The 16,804-nt window shown below is 39.2% G+C and overlaps 1 protein-coding gene and 1 long non-coding RNA gene across 2 annotated transcripts in view; one reads left to right on the plus strand and one right to left on the minus strand.

Moving 5' to 3' along the window:
- Positions 1–2,122, minus strand: part of sgcd (sarcoglycan, delta (dystrophin-associated glycoprotein)) — a 284,743-nt gene extending 282,621 nt beyond the window's left edge. Inside the window, exon 1 of the transcript XR_013190496.1 lies at positions 1,993–2,122. The gene's annotated coding sequence lies outside the window, so the exon portion shown is untranslated. The remainder of the gene's footprint in view (positions 1–1,992) is intronic.
- LOC143702685 (uncharacterized) lies at positions 468–14,378 on the plus strand. The gene is made up of 3 exons (XR_013190515.1): positions 468–872; positions 11,639–11,777; positions 11,869–14,378. It is a non-coding gene; the product is annotated as an uncharacterized LOC143702685 (long non-coding RNA).
- The last annotated feature ends 2,426 nt before the right edge of the window (positions 14,379–16,804 follow it).

Raw genomic sequence — 16,804 nt, forward strand, 5'->3', positions numbered from 1 at the left:
AAGACTATAACCTCGGTCTTGGATTCATTCATAAATAAGAAGTTTTGAGAAAACCACATTTTTACTTCAGGCTACATCTGAACTGATTGTGTGTGATACAAAATAAATGCTACAACCAAGTCAGTGGGTGTATTTATACCGATAACAAAAAAATTACTGTTATTATCAAAAGTGAAAGATTTAATTATATCAACATACAAATGTAATGCTTTGATTTGACCTTAAAGGTCCCCTGACATGAAATTTTCACTTTCTGAGTTTTTTTAACATTAATATTAGTTCCCGTAGCCTGTATTTGGTCCCCTCGTGTCTAGAAATTTCAGTCGGTGTAAACTGAGTTTTGGCTATCTTTCTCTGCCTGTGAAAAAATTTGATCTCAGACGGGCTGATCTTGAATCTCCCCTATATGACGTCATATAGGGGAACGGTTACCTCCCCCCTCTCTGCTTTGCCCGCCCAGAGAATTTGACCCGCCCATGAGAAAACGAGCTAGGAAGTACGAACGCGCGCGATCTTAGTTCATCCTCGAGAGATCATGCCGTGTGACCGATCGAAGCACACAAGTTGAATAGAGAGATATAACAGTTAATGGCTTGCAAAACGAGCGAAGCATGGCAGTTGATCAGTGTTCGGATGTACAAATGAACACAAAAGTATTTTTTAGTTCCTTCATCCAAGCATCTGAAGAAACAATGGGTTCATTTTATTTTCTCTGGAAATGCGCCGATACAACTTCCCAAAGTTTTGGATGGTCCAAATATTTCACCGACGACTGTTTCCTCAACTTGGGCCAATAAGTTACAGAGCTGGCCTCGATGAACGTCTGAAAATAAATCGATCGAGCTACCAAGCAACAGTTCAAGTTCAGAAAGGTAATCTTTTTCTCAAAATCGTTCAATACTGTTTATGCATCAGTAAGTCAAGCCAGTGACTAAAATATCACATTCACATCGTTTCTTTTAGTAGGATAAAAATAATCTTATTTAAATTGTGAACAAATTATTTACAGAAATCGATCAAAGAACAATTTTTCACACAGCGCGAGTTTATCTGGACAACTCGTTATGAAATCAATGACGCACGTGACTGCACAACGAAGCTCTTATTGTACATCATCGTGTTTGCATTGGTGAAAGCATGAGAGTGCAGAAACTGCGTTGCAATGATAAGATCTTCAGTCTCGCGATCTACAGACTGTCATCTGCTTGCTCAATGCTCATCACAGCAACATTTTATGTGATGGGAATAGATCTAAATACTTATCAAAATTCTCACGATTCGTTAATCTCGATAGCTGTATTAGTAAAAACGTATAATAGCAGTAGTAAAGGTATTCGAGAGAATTTCACATGTAGCTATTTCATATGCACGCATGTCAGCCAATCACAGCAGTGGCCGCGTTTACACTGAATCCCACAGCACACACGCCCCTTCAAACAGAGTGTTCAAATCAGAGGCTAAAATCAGGCTAGGAAAAATGCCTTTTATTTCTAAATTATGACTATTTTTGATCTAAAAAACATACTTACATTGTAAGGGCAACCCAGGAAACATTATAAAATAATAAAATAACCCCATGTCAGGGGACCTTTAAGCCATTTTAGCCTTATTAATTAATTGTTTCTCCTCTCAGGGCTGATTTGCCTCCATAATAAGAAATAGGAGAATAAATAATAATAAATTAAAACATGATTCCACCAAGCAAAAAAAAAGAGTGAGCAGCACATACTTTCAATAACCAACTTTTTTGAGGGGACCAACTCTGAGCATTACACTGCCTTTCAGTTTTCCATTCTAAAGCTCACATATAATCCACAGTTACCTAAATCTGGTGGACCCTCCCAACCATTTTCCATCAAAAATCACAGTCTGGCTGAATAAAGTCACAAATGACCTTTGTTTTTAATAATTTGCTTTCAAACGCTGTCCACTCAAGCCCAGAAAGCTTACAAATGGAACAAACCCACTTTCAAGACATGTGAAGTTCCCTACCGTTTGATGTTTTGAGTATTAAATCCCTGGTCTTGGAGACCTTGACTGAGTTTACTGCCTGACTGTCTATTTTTAGCTTTTCCTGCCTAAACCGTATTTGGAGGTCTCCACCTCCACATGATAATTTACCAGGCATAACAAAAATTTAAAGCTGGACTCAGCTGTCTGAAGTTATCACCATGCTTGAGTGTACAGCCAGACTTCCTGACTGGGCCAGTAGGCTATTTAAGGGAGCTTATTATGAAACACGGCTTCTTTTGCCAATGCAGATTCTTCCTAGCTGAAACTACTCTGCCATAGAATGGTGTAATAATACAAATACTAGTGCTCTGTATAAATGCAAAACAGCCGTACTGATAGTACTAAAAAACTCTGGTTAGGTTTTGTTTTAGTTTTAGTAATATTGTTAAGTGCTTTTGCCATTTTTATTAGTTGTGTTTTTAGTTTAATATTTCTATTTAGCTTTCATTTATTTTTATTTCACATTTAGTTTTAGAAACTTTAATACTATGGAAATTCATCATAAAATACTGAATTATTACATGTTTTAAACATTGACAATATATAAACAAATAGTCAAATAAACATAAACCATTTCAGTATTTATTCTGTGAAATTTATTTATGTCAGTTTCCAAACATGACAAGCTGTGGCATATCCTCTGCAACAACAACCAACAATTCCACTAGCTCTCCTTAACCCACGCCATCACATTATGTTGCCAGTCCTATGGTTAATCCAATGCCCTACTTTGGATCAGCGGAGGACTGCAGTGTTTTCCTTCGTAAATGTTCTCTAACAGTAGAGATGCAGATGCACTGCTTCCCCACTGATCGAGCCAAGATATCATTCATAATTTCTCTCCTCACCAGGAAAGCGCTTCAGTGGGCCCAATCAATTTGGAATCAAGATGGGCCAGTAACTTAGTCGCTTGATAATTTTCTCTCTCACTTCAAAGAAGTATTTGGACATCCAGTTGGTGACTCAACTGTTAGGGAGCAATTATATAATAGTTGGTAAAATATTACAAGGGAAATCTTCTAGAACTGACTATGCTCTCAAGTTTTGCATTTCAGCAGTAGCTAGTGGCTGGAACCTATCGTCAAGGTTTGGAGCCCTCCTTCTGGCTGCATCTTTCTGCTTATGATGACACCATGGGTCTAGAAAGATTTATCCAGCTCTTCATCAGTGTTGTTCATCATATATCATCACCTGCGTCCAGGAAATTAGCACTCTGCGGTCCCCTCCAATCAACCAATATTCACCATCCAAAAGCTCTCCAGAACCAGGACTTGAAGCTATGCAAGTTGACTCATCTCGTCTGTCCCTGGCAGAAAATCACCGTCGACTGACCCAGAGAAACTGCTTGTATTGCACATCATAGCGGTGTGCCCCGTTTATCTTCTGCCAGTTGAGCCAGTGCCCCATGGGAAGTTTTATCCATTATCCCTTTCTGGGCAAAACGCCATGGAGGAGTACATTGAGGAGGCTATTTGTCAATGTTACATCCATCCATGTACCTCCCCTGCAGCTTCAAGCTTTTTCTTTGTTGTAAAGAAGGACAGCACCTTGACATCTCCATTAACAACACTCCTCAAAGACATCCCAAGTCTCTGTCCTGGACCATGGAAGCCCCCCACGCCTTCCAGAAACTCAAGGAAGCCTTTAACACAGCTCCTATACTCATCCATTATGACATCGGATACCGTTAATTGTTAGCTATCAAGCTCACTTTGGGGAATGGTGGCATTGGTTAGAGATGTCATTCATTTCTATTGTTAATGGACCACAAAAACCTTGAATACCTCAGAGATGAAAAATGACTCAAACCCAGATAGGTACATTGGACCCTCTATTTTACCTGATTTAATTTTTCTATTTCTATTATCCAGAGACCATGCACTCTCCCGTATCCATTCCCAATCCCAATCTGAAAGTCCTGAGAAACTCGAGCCCCTTCCTTTTATCCAAGATTTTTGGGAACCCGATTCAATGGCACTCAATGTCAGTGCATACTCTGCTTCCAACCACCACTATTTCCATGGGCAGGAGAACCATCCAAGCCTTTGTACCAGCCTTTGACCACTGGTTTAAAGAGAACGAGAGGGTTTGGGACATAGCTCACCATCATCTCCAACAGACAGTGCAATGCCAAAAGAGCCATGCTGCCTGGAGATCAGACACTCCCACCTATTACTATACCTATTACTATACCTATTCTGGGGAGACGTTATGCCACTATACAGGACATCAAGCATCACCTCCCGTCCATAAAGCTCACTACATTGGTCAATAAGGCATATGCAGGGCTCTTTTGCATGCTCATTTGCATGGCTCTTTTTTGCATGTCCACTGGAGATGATGGTGAGTTAAGACCCAAACCCTCTTGTTCTCTTTAAACCAGTGGTCAAATGCCACCATCCAAAGGCAGATAGATCCTGTGACATACTGTACCAGCTTCAGCTCTCTCCTCTGTACCAAATTCATTCCACATTTTATCTATCTAGATCAAAACCTTACCATCCCTCTTCTCTCACCCTCTTCCAGCTGCAGACCCTCCTACATCAAGATCCTAGATTCCCACCGCCACAGAAATCATCTTGAGTACCTAATAGACTGGGAGGGCTACGGAACAGGAGAACATTCCTGGATACCACAAAATTATATTCTAGATCCTTCCCTGCTATCCACCTTCCATGAGTCATATCCACACCACCCTGCTCCAGGGGTAAGGGGAGGGGAGGGTAATGTCACCAGGCTCCTCCGCTCCTTCCATACAACCATCGAACTCTCCAGTCTAATAATCAACGGTGATGGGAATAATGGCGTTATAAATAAACAGCATTACTAACTGTGTTATTTTTTTCAGTAACGAGTAAAACTAATTACTGTTTCCTCCGTTACAACGTCGTTACCGTTACTGATAATAAAATATAGCGGCGTTACTATAATTGATCTCACTGAAGCAGTTTTCATCCGAGTAGGCTCTCTCTCAGCAATAGGACCTGCAAAGTTTTTTTCCTAGTGTGTGTTTGTGTGTTTATGAGGCGCTGGACTGAACAAAAGCGAGGTGAATGCCGCGAGCACGCTCGACAATGCACGAGAGAGACCAAGTGTGTCCGAGAGCGCGCTCGACAGTGCGCGAGAGAGACCGAATGTGTCCGAGCATAATATAGTTTGTTTATAAATGTGTAATTCACATTTCAGCTTTAGAATAATCTCTGTAGCATATTGGTATCATCTGCAACGTTTTAATTTGTTTACATGGTTATAAAATAAAACTCCAAATAACCTGCAGGGAACGTTCAAAGAAAACATCTTTTGTTTGACAGGTTGTGAACACGTGTGGCAAACACAACTAGAATTTGGCTTAAATAACCTCTGAGGATGACGTTCTCTTTAGGTTATAAAAATAAACCCCAAAAATATTATATTTTATTATTATTATTTATGTTGGTACATTGTTCAGTATTATATTGAGAGCACTTTTTGTTAAACTGTTTACTTTTGTGAGGAAGAAAATACTTCAAGTAAGCTATACTACGGTGGCCGAGAGAGCTCAACGTGCTCAAACTGAAGAAAACACATGCAAATAGAAAAAAATGCATGCAAATAGAAAAAAAACACCCACAAATTAAGAAAACATCTTCATCAGTTTCACAACACACGTGTGCTCCAAATACTCACAAACAACCAAATACAGAAATGCGCTGCAAAAGCTCACAACACAACCAAATACAGAAACGTGCTGCAAAAGTTCACAACACAACCAATTACAGAAACGCGCTGCAAATAACACAGACCACAACGGAAATGTTTCCGGGGGAACCAAATAAGTGAAGAACCCGGCTGGGGATTGAAGAAGATGGCTGAAGTGACAAGTGACACTCTCAGGCAATGTGGTCATGATAACATCCTCCTCCACCTTCCCTACAGTGAAGGGGGATCCACAATCAAATCCCCCCAACATTTCACAACATTAAATTTCTAAGCAAGAAAAAACACCCACAATTTATATAAGTCATAACTAAATGCTCAGAGACTGCAGAGCTTCACACATGAATGTGTCATTCAGAATGTTCTGAATCCATTTCATTTTTTGGCCTGCAGTATTGTTTCCTCCGTATCTGTCACACCGGTGGGAGCCGTGCCTCTCCTATTAATTGTCAGCGAGGGCTGGAGGGCGAGTGCAGGCAGCGTCTGGTTCATTGAATTATAGACACCAGCCTTCATTTTTATGCCTGGAGGTGCTTGGTTGTAATGTCAAGATGAGGGCCAGCGTTTCTGTTCTGCCGGTGTCAAGAGTAACATGACACCGTTCTATTGATTTGGCTCAGTGTATAAACTTGGGAGGTGTCTAACATCATGAAGAGACGAGCACATAATACTGTCAACTTTTCTTTGTCTTTCATTCCAACAAATTCTCCTCAATGAGAATATCACAGATTTAGATTTTTCCTCACTTTACCACAGTGACATTAAAGCATAAAAAATAAATGAAGGCTCTGTTGCTTTCACCAAAAACATGTATAATTTCAGTTTGTAATTCAGTATTTAAACTGTGCACTATTAAAAAAAATCCCTTTGAGAACAACATATAATGCAACAACATATCTGTAATAAAAATCAAGTGTAGCGTAAGTTCTGGCAGGTCACATTAGTCAAGCACGCATCAGCTGATCCACGTCTACCTAAAGGAAAATGATGCCTATCTCTGTGTACATATATAAGCTCCTTCAGTATTATCAGCAGCTATCGTGTTTCTCTGGAGCTAATTACCCTCCTGCATCCCCAGCTCCTCCTCTCGTCAGTCAGGATTTGGCATTCTGATTCCCCTTGAACCAGAATAAATTCTCAAATTATGTAGTACTTCAAAATCTTGAATTAATGATATCTGCATACATTCATGTTGGTTCTGTTCTGTTTACCCTAAGGGGGGTTATTGCTGCTCTCCCTGCTCTTATCCATGCTAGGCTGCATAGATGCTCAGGGAGTACTTGCTCAGAATGGAATCATACCGCCAGTCCAAACTGTATGCTAATTGTCAATCGTATTTGACGATAGTGGTCCTGACAGAAATAGAAGTTTCTCCAATTGGAGAAGACACCATGGGACTTTTTTCTTGGCCTTTCCTTTTCCATGGCACCCCATGAAAGTACTTTCACGCTAGAACTTTTGGTGCGCACCCGGGTTCGATTGATGTCAGAGGTTGATTTGTTTGGTGTGAACGCTCTTTTCCAAACTAGGGTGCGCACCCGCAAACCGTACTCGAGTCTACCTAAAAAAGGTGGTTGGGAAGTATGGTTCATGTGAGCTCCAGTATGTAGCCCGTTTCCCTGAGATGGGAATGAGACACTGTGTCATGGTATAGACTATATGGGAACGCAGTATTTGAACACATGGCAACCTTGATTGTCTGTTAAGAGGTCAGGTGGCCATAAAAGCTCACCTATGTCACGGAATCCCCATATTCTAATTGGCTGAATGAAGACACATAGGCATGCCCGAAGTGTGGCAATGCGATGCAGCGTTTCGTTCCCTTCTCAGGGAACCGGTTTAAAAATTCCCTTACAAATGGAACTCCATGCTGCGTCATGGCATTGATGGTATGGTAACGCCAATACTAACACCAGGACGATGCCTCTATGATGATGTCATGACGTTAAAATCATATGAATGTCTGCAGAAAGGACCGGGCTGCTGCAGCACAACCATCTTGCAAGAATGCACCCTTTTAGGACCCACTGAGAGACATTGGGTAGAAGTTGCCACACTGCAGCAAAGTATAAAAGAGGAATCATTTTCACAATAGTATTGCACATGCACTGGAGGAAGAAGGCCTGAAGAATGACCAGATGAGCAGTCAGGCATGACCATGTCTAACTCTGGAGCCAGATGCGGACAACATTGGATCCTTGTTTGGATCGGAATAATTTGTAGAGCAAACTTCCAAATCCAAAAAGGGATCCTGTGAGTTGGTTGATATAGTAAGAGAAATGGGAACACACATCTCAAGCTCCTCCTCCTCCAACTCCACCTGCGACTCCATGATCTAAGCCGTAGTAAGTAGTGTCTCAGCAGGCACAGAACCCAAACCAGAAGCCTGACTCTCATCCCATCAGGCAGTAGCGGTTAGCCTTATGGAGAAATGCTCACCATGATCACAGTCAGCTTCCTCAAGGACTGACCAAGCAGGTTTTTAATGTAATCTGGTCTGGGGTACAAAATCCAAGGGCATGCTGATCTCATGCTCTTCTAAATGAAGTCAGAATAGAATAGAAGAACAACTTAAAAAGTCAGCTACTCTGAGGCTGACTCTAAAGGTGTCAATGGAGCCTCTTATAAACCTCCCAAGAAGGAATTCACTGCCAGAAGATGGCCCCAGGGGTCTGGCACCATGCAAAAATTTAGATGCCAAGGGTATGATGCAAGGGTGCCTCCCCTCAGAAGCTCTGACAAAGGTACATGGCAAGCGGAAATAACAACCACATATACTGTACTTTAAGGGTAACAGGAGCTAACCCTGTTGAGAAGCCCTATTGGTGGAACTCCAGCACTGTACCAGCCAAGCAGTGGACTGGGATCAAGTGGCGCTGTTCATACCATGACTCAAAAGAGCTGCAGACTGCATTGTGGCGACCAAATCAGTTTAGGGAGATGACAGATAACATTCGCAAGCCATCTGCTTGGTGGCAGGGAGGGCTAGAACTTTGGCCTAACTGAGAATTTTTTTTTTTTTTTTTTTTGCATAATATGTAACTCCTTAAAGCTAGATGCATTTTTAACATTTAACTCCACTTTGTCAAATGCAGTGAGTAAATTAACCAGACAATTTGTTACATGGACAGGTTTGAATATACTAAATATATATGTTATATAATATTATATGTTCCGCTCTCATCTCAACTTCAAGCATAATCCACAGACCGCCTCGACAAACAAGCCACCAGGTTGCTTTCAGAGTTGGTAGAGAGGACAAGAGATTGGGGAGCTCCGCCTCTGCCAACTCAAATAGCGAACCCCATGATGAAAGCCAATGCCTCATCGGACGCAGGACCCGAAGCACCAGGCGCAAATGCCTGATTGGTCAACAAGAGAGCCAGTCAGGAGCGGAACTTCCTCATCATGAAATTGCTCACAAAGAGGACAGTTAGCCTTTTCGAAGGCTGAACGAGCATGCTTCGCTCCCAAACACATGACACACAGACAATGCGTGTTGTCCCCAATAATAAAGTGGGAGCATGGCAACACACAATTCCTAACTTATCATTTCTGCTGGCCATACAAAACAGAGATTAGGTCACACAAATTTATGAATGAAAAGCTACTTCCTGAAAAAAAAGATGAAAGCTTTAGCGTAAGTTCTGCCAGGAAGATTCAATTGTTACGTCACTTATTACCTTCACATCTAAAGATTGGTACTTATACATGTCTGAGTTTGCAGATGCTGACGCCAACATTCATCCTCCATCCTCCCCACCACCACTAGGATGGTCCCTGCCCATACCTCCCAGGGGGTCGGCTGCGACCCTGCCTTCATCTTCATCTTTCCATAGCGTCAATGCTATGATGCAGTGTCAAGTTCCGTTCGAAAGGGAACTATGTGTTTGTGTGCGTGTTCTCAATTACAAGTGTGACTGACGTACTGCAAGCAGAGAGCATGTATATCTCATTTCTGCTCGTCTACTCCTGCATTCTTTAGAACATTTGTGGTACATTTGCGGCAGATTTTTACTTTTAGACAAGCATTTACACGTTAAGAAACGTTGCCTGGTTTATACATACATATATGGTTACCAAAACCATATATCAAATTATTGTGTAATTGATTGAAAATGTGTTAAACAAGAAATCTGTAGTTGCCATAATGAATGTATTTTCTAAAGGAAGCATTTTGCATTGACAAAACAAAATAGTGTAACTTAGAATAATTTTTAAGACAGTAGTTGAGATAACCTAAAAAAATTATGAATTTATGCATTCAGCTGTGAATGTCTGTGTCAGTATTTGAAGTAATTTTGGATTCTGGTTTGTTCTAAAATGAGGATTATGCAACTTTAGAAAGTCATTAAGAAAAAAAAACTTTTTTTTTAAATAATTGCTTTATTAAAAATTCATTTTTATGTGCCTCTATTTTCACTCAGGGAGAATATATTTATTTTATTTTATTTCCTTTCCTTTTTCATTTCTTTTTTGGACATACAGTAAATCAAAAAAGATAAAAAATGGCCTGTGTTTAAAAGATTACATTTTTAATCAAAATATATATATATATATATATTGTTTACAAAACACAATAATAGTTTAGTCCATATTAATTAGTTTGGGCTAATTTAACTTAGGCCCCGTCCACACTACTGCGTTTTCGTTTAAAAACGGAGACCTTTTGCTACGTTTGCACCTCCCGTCCACACTAAAACGGGAAAAACAAAGACCCAAAACGGAGAAGTTTAGAAACGCTGCAGCTCCGTTTTTCGTTTTGAATCTCCGGAGGGCGTTTTAGTGTAGACGGGACAAAACGGAGGAGTTTAGAAACGATGACGTAGAAGGTCACGCTCGGCTCTATGATTGGGTGTCATCACCCATGACGTATCCTTCCCTGATTCGTCAGCCACCCATCACATGTCCCGTCACCGGAAGAAAACAAACAAAAACATCCTGGACTACGTAGCTGATGTTAGTGAGTGCAACATGGATAACGAATTACAAGCGTTACTGACTTTGATGTCTTTGTTAGCAGCTGTTGTGCAAGCAAATTCTGAATTTTACAATGCTATAACTGCCTACATGCGCTGGAGGCAAACTATTATTCGAGCGATCTATGTCAATTCCCGTGTGCAGCGGCGGTCCATGAAAAGAAATCTCTGGTCTTCGACATTTTCTAATCTTTGCAGAGGTAGCTAACGTTACTTGCTTCCTCATCAAATCTGAGGAATAGTCCATCCGTTTCCTGTTTACACCGGCACGCGCATGCACAGTGTTGGAGAATGGTCACGTGATCCGAGTTTTCAGTCGTTTTAATGTGGACGGAGATCAATTCTAATACGCAGCTAAAACGCTGGTGTGGACGGAGATCGTTTTCGTTTTAATTCTCCGTTTTTAAACGAAAACGCAGTAGTGTGGACGGGGCCTTATAGTTAGGGATTTAAACAAACTGTCAAATAGTTTGGCTTGTTGAGAAGTGATGTGCTATTAACTATATAACAGCATTGTATACTCTATACAATTTTCAGCTGATAGAAAGATTAATCAAGCAAAACAATCACACAGACTTATAGTATTCTGATAGACAGGCCAAAACCACACAGTAATGTAAAGACAACAACATCATAGAGCTATTGTTAGTTGGATCAATAAGCCGCAACCTAGAAACCACTAAGAACACCCTAGTAACCACGAGGGAAAAAAGAACAAAAAACATCCTGAACGCCACAGCAACATTCAGAACACCAAAAGCCTGACAACAACCCAGAACACCCTAGCATTGTCGCAGCTTGTTTTACATTCTTCAGAAAATGTAAATATCTTATGTATTATTATAATAGTAATAAAGAAATATTTTGATTGAGGTTCATAATAAGCATTTAAAAGAGTATTCAAATGTTTCTTCTTTCTTTCTCCCCCTTTTTTTCCTTTGTCCAACCAGATTGTCTCTATTGCTTTGATGTCAGCTTAAAACGGGCCATCAGAAGAAAAAAAGCCAAACTCCTGGAGCAGCGCCCACAGCTTTGCCGATTCTGTTATTTTCTCCTGTCACGACTGTTGTGAGAACTAGGTGATATAAGGTGGGCTTTTGTCAACCATGAATCCTAACATCTGCCCATCATTTATCTAACACATGCAAAGAATTGAACCAGCTTTCTGTCCCTTATGCAGGCCTTGCAATGTTCCTCCAGCAACTATCCAGCAGTGACAGACAGACAAACATAGATTTGCATCTTTCTATGGAATATTATTAGGGGTTCATCACACAGAGAACTGTCAACACATGTCAAACACATTCATACTCTAGATAAAAGGCGATTTTAAAGAAGTGTTTATTACAGGTTTACATAATCCTTAATGGGATGTATTTGTGCTGACATCTTTGTAGGTATCATTATTTTGGTGCCACATATTACCATAGTAATTTTTATTAGATGATATCTATTCTCAAAGGGTGTTTGTTATAGATTAGGATATGAAAAATGAAATGAAGGTGAAAGCAAATCCCTTGGCCCTGTGTGTTTTTAAAATTCTCCTTTCGATGTTAAGGAGTGTAGGATAAATAAGTCGTTGTTGGTCTTTTTTAGCTCCATTCTCACATTTTCCTCTTCACACACACACACACACACACACACACACACACACACACACACACACACACACAAACACACACACACACACACACACACACACACACACACACACACACACACACACTCGTGCTGTGGCCAAGCTGAATTTAGAGTGGCATGACGAAAAGACACAGGCCATGCAGTCTAAACTCGATGATCACTATCTAACATCTGGTCAAGAGCAACCTCCTCATTGGCTTCTCCCGTTCTTCCCTAACCTTCACATCAAGGTGTCTAGGTCTTGGGAGAATCCATGCTCTGTGCGAGGGCATAAGCAGGCCACCTCTACATACTCTACGGTTGTTGGTACGGTGGCGAGCAGTGGTACGAGGAGTGCCGAGGGTGGAAGAGACACTATCTCTTCCACTAATCTGCAACATCGTGGAGAAAACAGGCAGGTCAGGTTGGTGCGTCCCAGCACACCATGTGGATTTGCCGGCCTACCAGGCTGACCTGCTTAACCCATAGGGGTCGACAAACACGCCGGCGCGTTTTGCGTTTCTTCACATAGTAGCACAATAGACTTAAATTACTATGTAATTTATGGTCATACAGAAAAACAAAAATTTGTAAACAAATAATCAAACTTAATCATTCCTCTGCTTTTCCTCGAGTTTGGAAGACACACTGTGAGCTTACATTGGATTTACCTCAGAAGAAGAAGAATACAATTTGAAGATAAGAAAAATATGTTTCTATAAACACATTATAGATATGCTTATAAATCAAGAATTAAATCATTTATAGTTGTATTTATAAACTGTTTATTAATGTCTATTAATGCTTTATAAAATATGAATAAACAATTTACTAATGCTTAACTAATGATTCAGTTAGTAGCATACAGTTATTATAAAGTGTTACTGTTATTTCTTCCACCTTTTTTGTTTGTTTGTTTGTTTGTTTGCTTTTTTGTTTGTTTGTTTTGTTTGCATGATATGAGGTTTAGGGTTCACTGCAGTGACTTTAAGTTATTAGGCTGGAGACTAATCATAAATGTAACTAATAGAGCAGTATAGTTTGGGCATGTACATCCGTAATTGCTTTCTCACCATTTTGCATTTCCTCATCAAATGTTAATTAGTGTGCAAATGGTTTCTAATAGACACTTCAAAAAGATCATCAAAGCCTCATCTAACAAAATACAGTATGTGCATTTTTTATCGGCTTGCTAACAACACGGCATAAAGCACTTGCAAAACTGCTGAAGTCTTCATTTCACTGCAAACCATATTTATGTGATATTGTCAGCTCACACCCTCAGGTTATATGTAACTATATATTAGTGATGCATGTTCAACATGCAGTGTTCTTAACTTTGTTAGCATAGTGCCAAGCACAAAAGCCAGCTGATAAAAGATGGCACCTATGATGCCCAGTTAGAGCCGCCCCCTCACCCACACTACTGTGCCCTGCGGCACGTCATAATTTAAATCCTACCAAGTTATTAAGCTTCCTCTGTGAGAACTGACCAGTGAGATTTAGCAGCTGATTAGGAAAATGACTGTTACCATAGGGTTATGTATAAATTATATTTAACAGTGTTAGGTAATTAGGGGTACAACACATGAGTAACTAGAGGAGCTTTTAACAATTTAAATCATTGTTAAATGTATGAAATAATAGTCAGATTTTTTTAAAAAGAAACAGTTTATTGAACTTTTAGACTAAATCTAAAATAATTTACATATGTGTGTTTTTTTTTTTAGTATCATATTTGATATCAGGCTTTTATGGCTTATATGATATAGGCTACCACTTGTGGAGGGAAAAAAACAGATGCCAAAATTGATCGATTCATGCTATTTTTTACATTTTCATTTAATTCACATGTATTTGTATTGCACTTTTCACAATACAGATTGTTTCAAAGCAGCTTTACAGAAAATGCATTACAATTTGTACAGAGTGATCTGTTATCAGAAGTGACTGTCAAAGTATTGTCCATATGTCAAAAATGTACAGTTCTATGGTAACAATCAAGTAGTTAGCTAACATCATGTATTCATTAAGGCTGAAACAATGAGCTCATTAAAGCAATTATTACCAGTTGTTATCCTAATGAGTCATATATATAGATAATTTTGCAGTTATGTATGTCGATTCAGAGTTGACGTCATCTGAAGTCCTCGCAGGTGTTGGGTCATCTAAAACCAGCCTAAATTGCAAAGACAACCCAGAAGCTTGAGAATTAGTCCATCAGGCTCATGTTTTGGCCAGGTCAGAGTCCAGATCTGAGCTCTATAGTGAATATACGGTCTTACTTTGAACTCAAAACGAACTAGGAGACATTTTTTCAACTACTCATAAACTGTTTGAAGCCATTTACATTTAGTGGAACAACACTGACTCTTCTTCCTGTAAAAAGCTGTTTGCGAGTTGGGGAAGGCTATTCCGTGCTGAGTTACTTTATCTAAAGTATTTGTGCAATTCTTGCTAATTTCCTGACCAGTGATTTGTGATTAAAATGATGAAGACCATTTAAAGACCACCGAATATGTAGCTATTTTTGGCTAGGCCCATTAGTAATCCAGTCTAGAGGTCATGAATCCATAAGCTTTTCTGTATCAGAACCACAACAGATAGCAAAACAGTTATCATATAGAGATAACATGTTCCGTAGCTTAGCAATGTTTTTGAGGTGGAAGATGGCTGTTTTGTAACATATGAAATATGATTTTCAAAAGACAAGTTGCTGTCTAATATAACACCTAGGTATTTAACTGCAGAATATGACGTAACAGCAGTGTTGGGAACATTACTTTAAAAAAGTAATTAGTTATAGTTACTCACTACTTGTTCCAAAAAGTAACTGAGTTAGTAACTGAATTACTCTATAATAAAAGTAACTCGTTACCAGGGAAACTAACTATTTGCGTTACTGTTATAAAAAAAAGTTGCTACATGTCAAAGAATTTGGATTTTTTTAGCAGTTTTCACAAGTCAGTTGAAATGAGTAGAACAGACAGGTGTTTGTACATAACTTTCGATATTTATTGCACGTCGACAGACAGCAAGAGGTCTTCAAAGTGTTTTGTTCACAACAAAAGTAAACTACTAAACAGCAAAAAAAAAAGTGTGTTTAGCTCTGTAGTCTTATTCTTGCTTAAATAAATCAAACTCCCAATGTCAGACAACTGGTCTGGAATACATTCTGTACTTCAAGTATTTTCTCCAAAAGTAAAGAGTTAAATAATATAAAGTGTGTTTGCAGTAACTGTAGCAAATTAAATAAATCAAACTCTAACAACGCCATGCGTTGCCATTTAATTCGCTATTAAATAAGATATCTAGCGCTAAAATGTGTTGTTTTTTTACTCAAGCTGAGCGCTCGTTGCCACGGCAATCAGTGTCATGGATACAGGCTCGCACAGTCTTCACTCGGACGCTCTCTTCAATCTATCGCCGTTGTGGAGACTCTCTATTCAAATGCACACAAACGTGTCCCTGTTTGATATATAGACTGTAACCACTGATGAACATATTGAGTTTTGATGAGAGAAAAAAACTACACAAGGGCGGATTCAAACCGTAAACTCTGACACGCTTGGCATAAGTTTGTACCCAGCACTTCTCAAAATGCACTTGTCTCTGTCCCCAACACATTTCAAACCAAACTGAGCCCGTGGTAACGCACCGCATTTAACGTCCAGTAACGTTAACTGCGTTGTAACAAAGTGAAAAGTAATTAGTTAGATTAGCCTGTTACTGAAAAAATAACGTTGTTACCTAACGACGTCCTTTTAAACGCCGTTATTCCAAACACTGCTTAACAGTACATCCTTCTAGATGCAAATTGTATTCTGTGTGCATGATTTTGGTCCAATAATAATATCTCAGTCTTATCCAAATTTAGAAGAAAAAAATGACTGGTCATCCAATATTTTATATCTTTAATTAAACATAGATACAATTTTGACATTCACCACTAATATTTTACCTAAATAAATATTTTACTTGTGTCTGTTGACATACATGTACACACTGTAAACACTGACATACATGTACACACCCATAAGACAAGGCATTTTGTGAAACTGAATTTGAATGTATAATATTTAAAGATAAGAATATATCAGTACAATGTAAGTTATGCACTGGGGATAAACATCTCTTAACAACATTAAACAGCACAAGCAATCTGTCAAAGTTCCTGATGTGTCACTGCATAAAATGATATGCTTACAAGCTTTTGATCTTTTTTGAAGCATTTTAATAAATGCATATACATGTATTTTCTTCTGCTATTAAATGTCGCTGAAGGAAGATCCCTTTGTGCACACATACACACATGTTCAAGTAATTGATAATAAAATTAGTTGTTGATTTTTTTTATTTATCAATTTATCAATGTTTAGTTGTTGAAGCCCTCTGGACGTAGACATGTAGCCCATAAAATTTTCAAACGCATAATAAGTGCTGCCCCTCTACATTGAGTTTTAATGTATTCATTAAATGAAAAGTGATGTTACTAA

Source organism: Siphateles boraxobius, unplaced genomic scaffold (genome assembly GCF_051911475.1).
Source record: "Siphateles boraxobius isolate OS27281-9 unplaced genomic scaffold, OSU_SipBor_1 11, whole genome shotgun sequence".
NCBI lineage: Eukaryota > Metazoa > Chordata > Actinopteri > Cypriniformes > Leuciscidae > Siphateles > Siphateles boraxobius.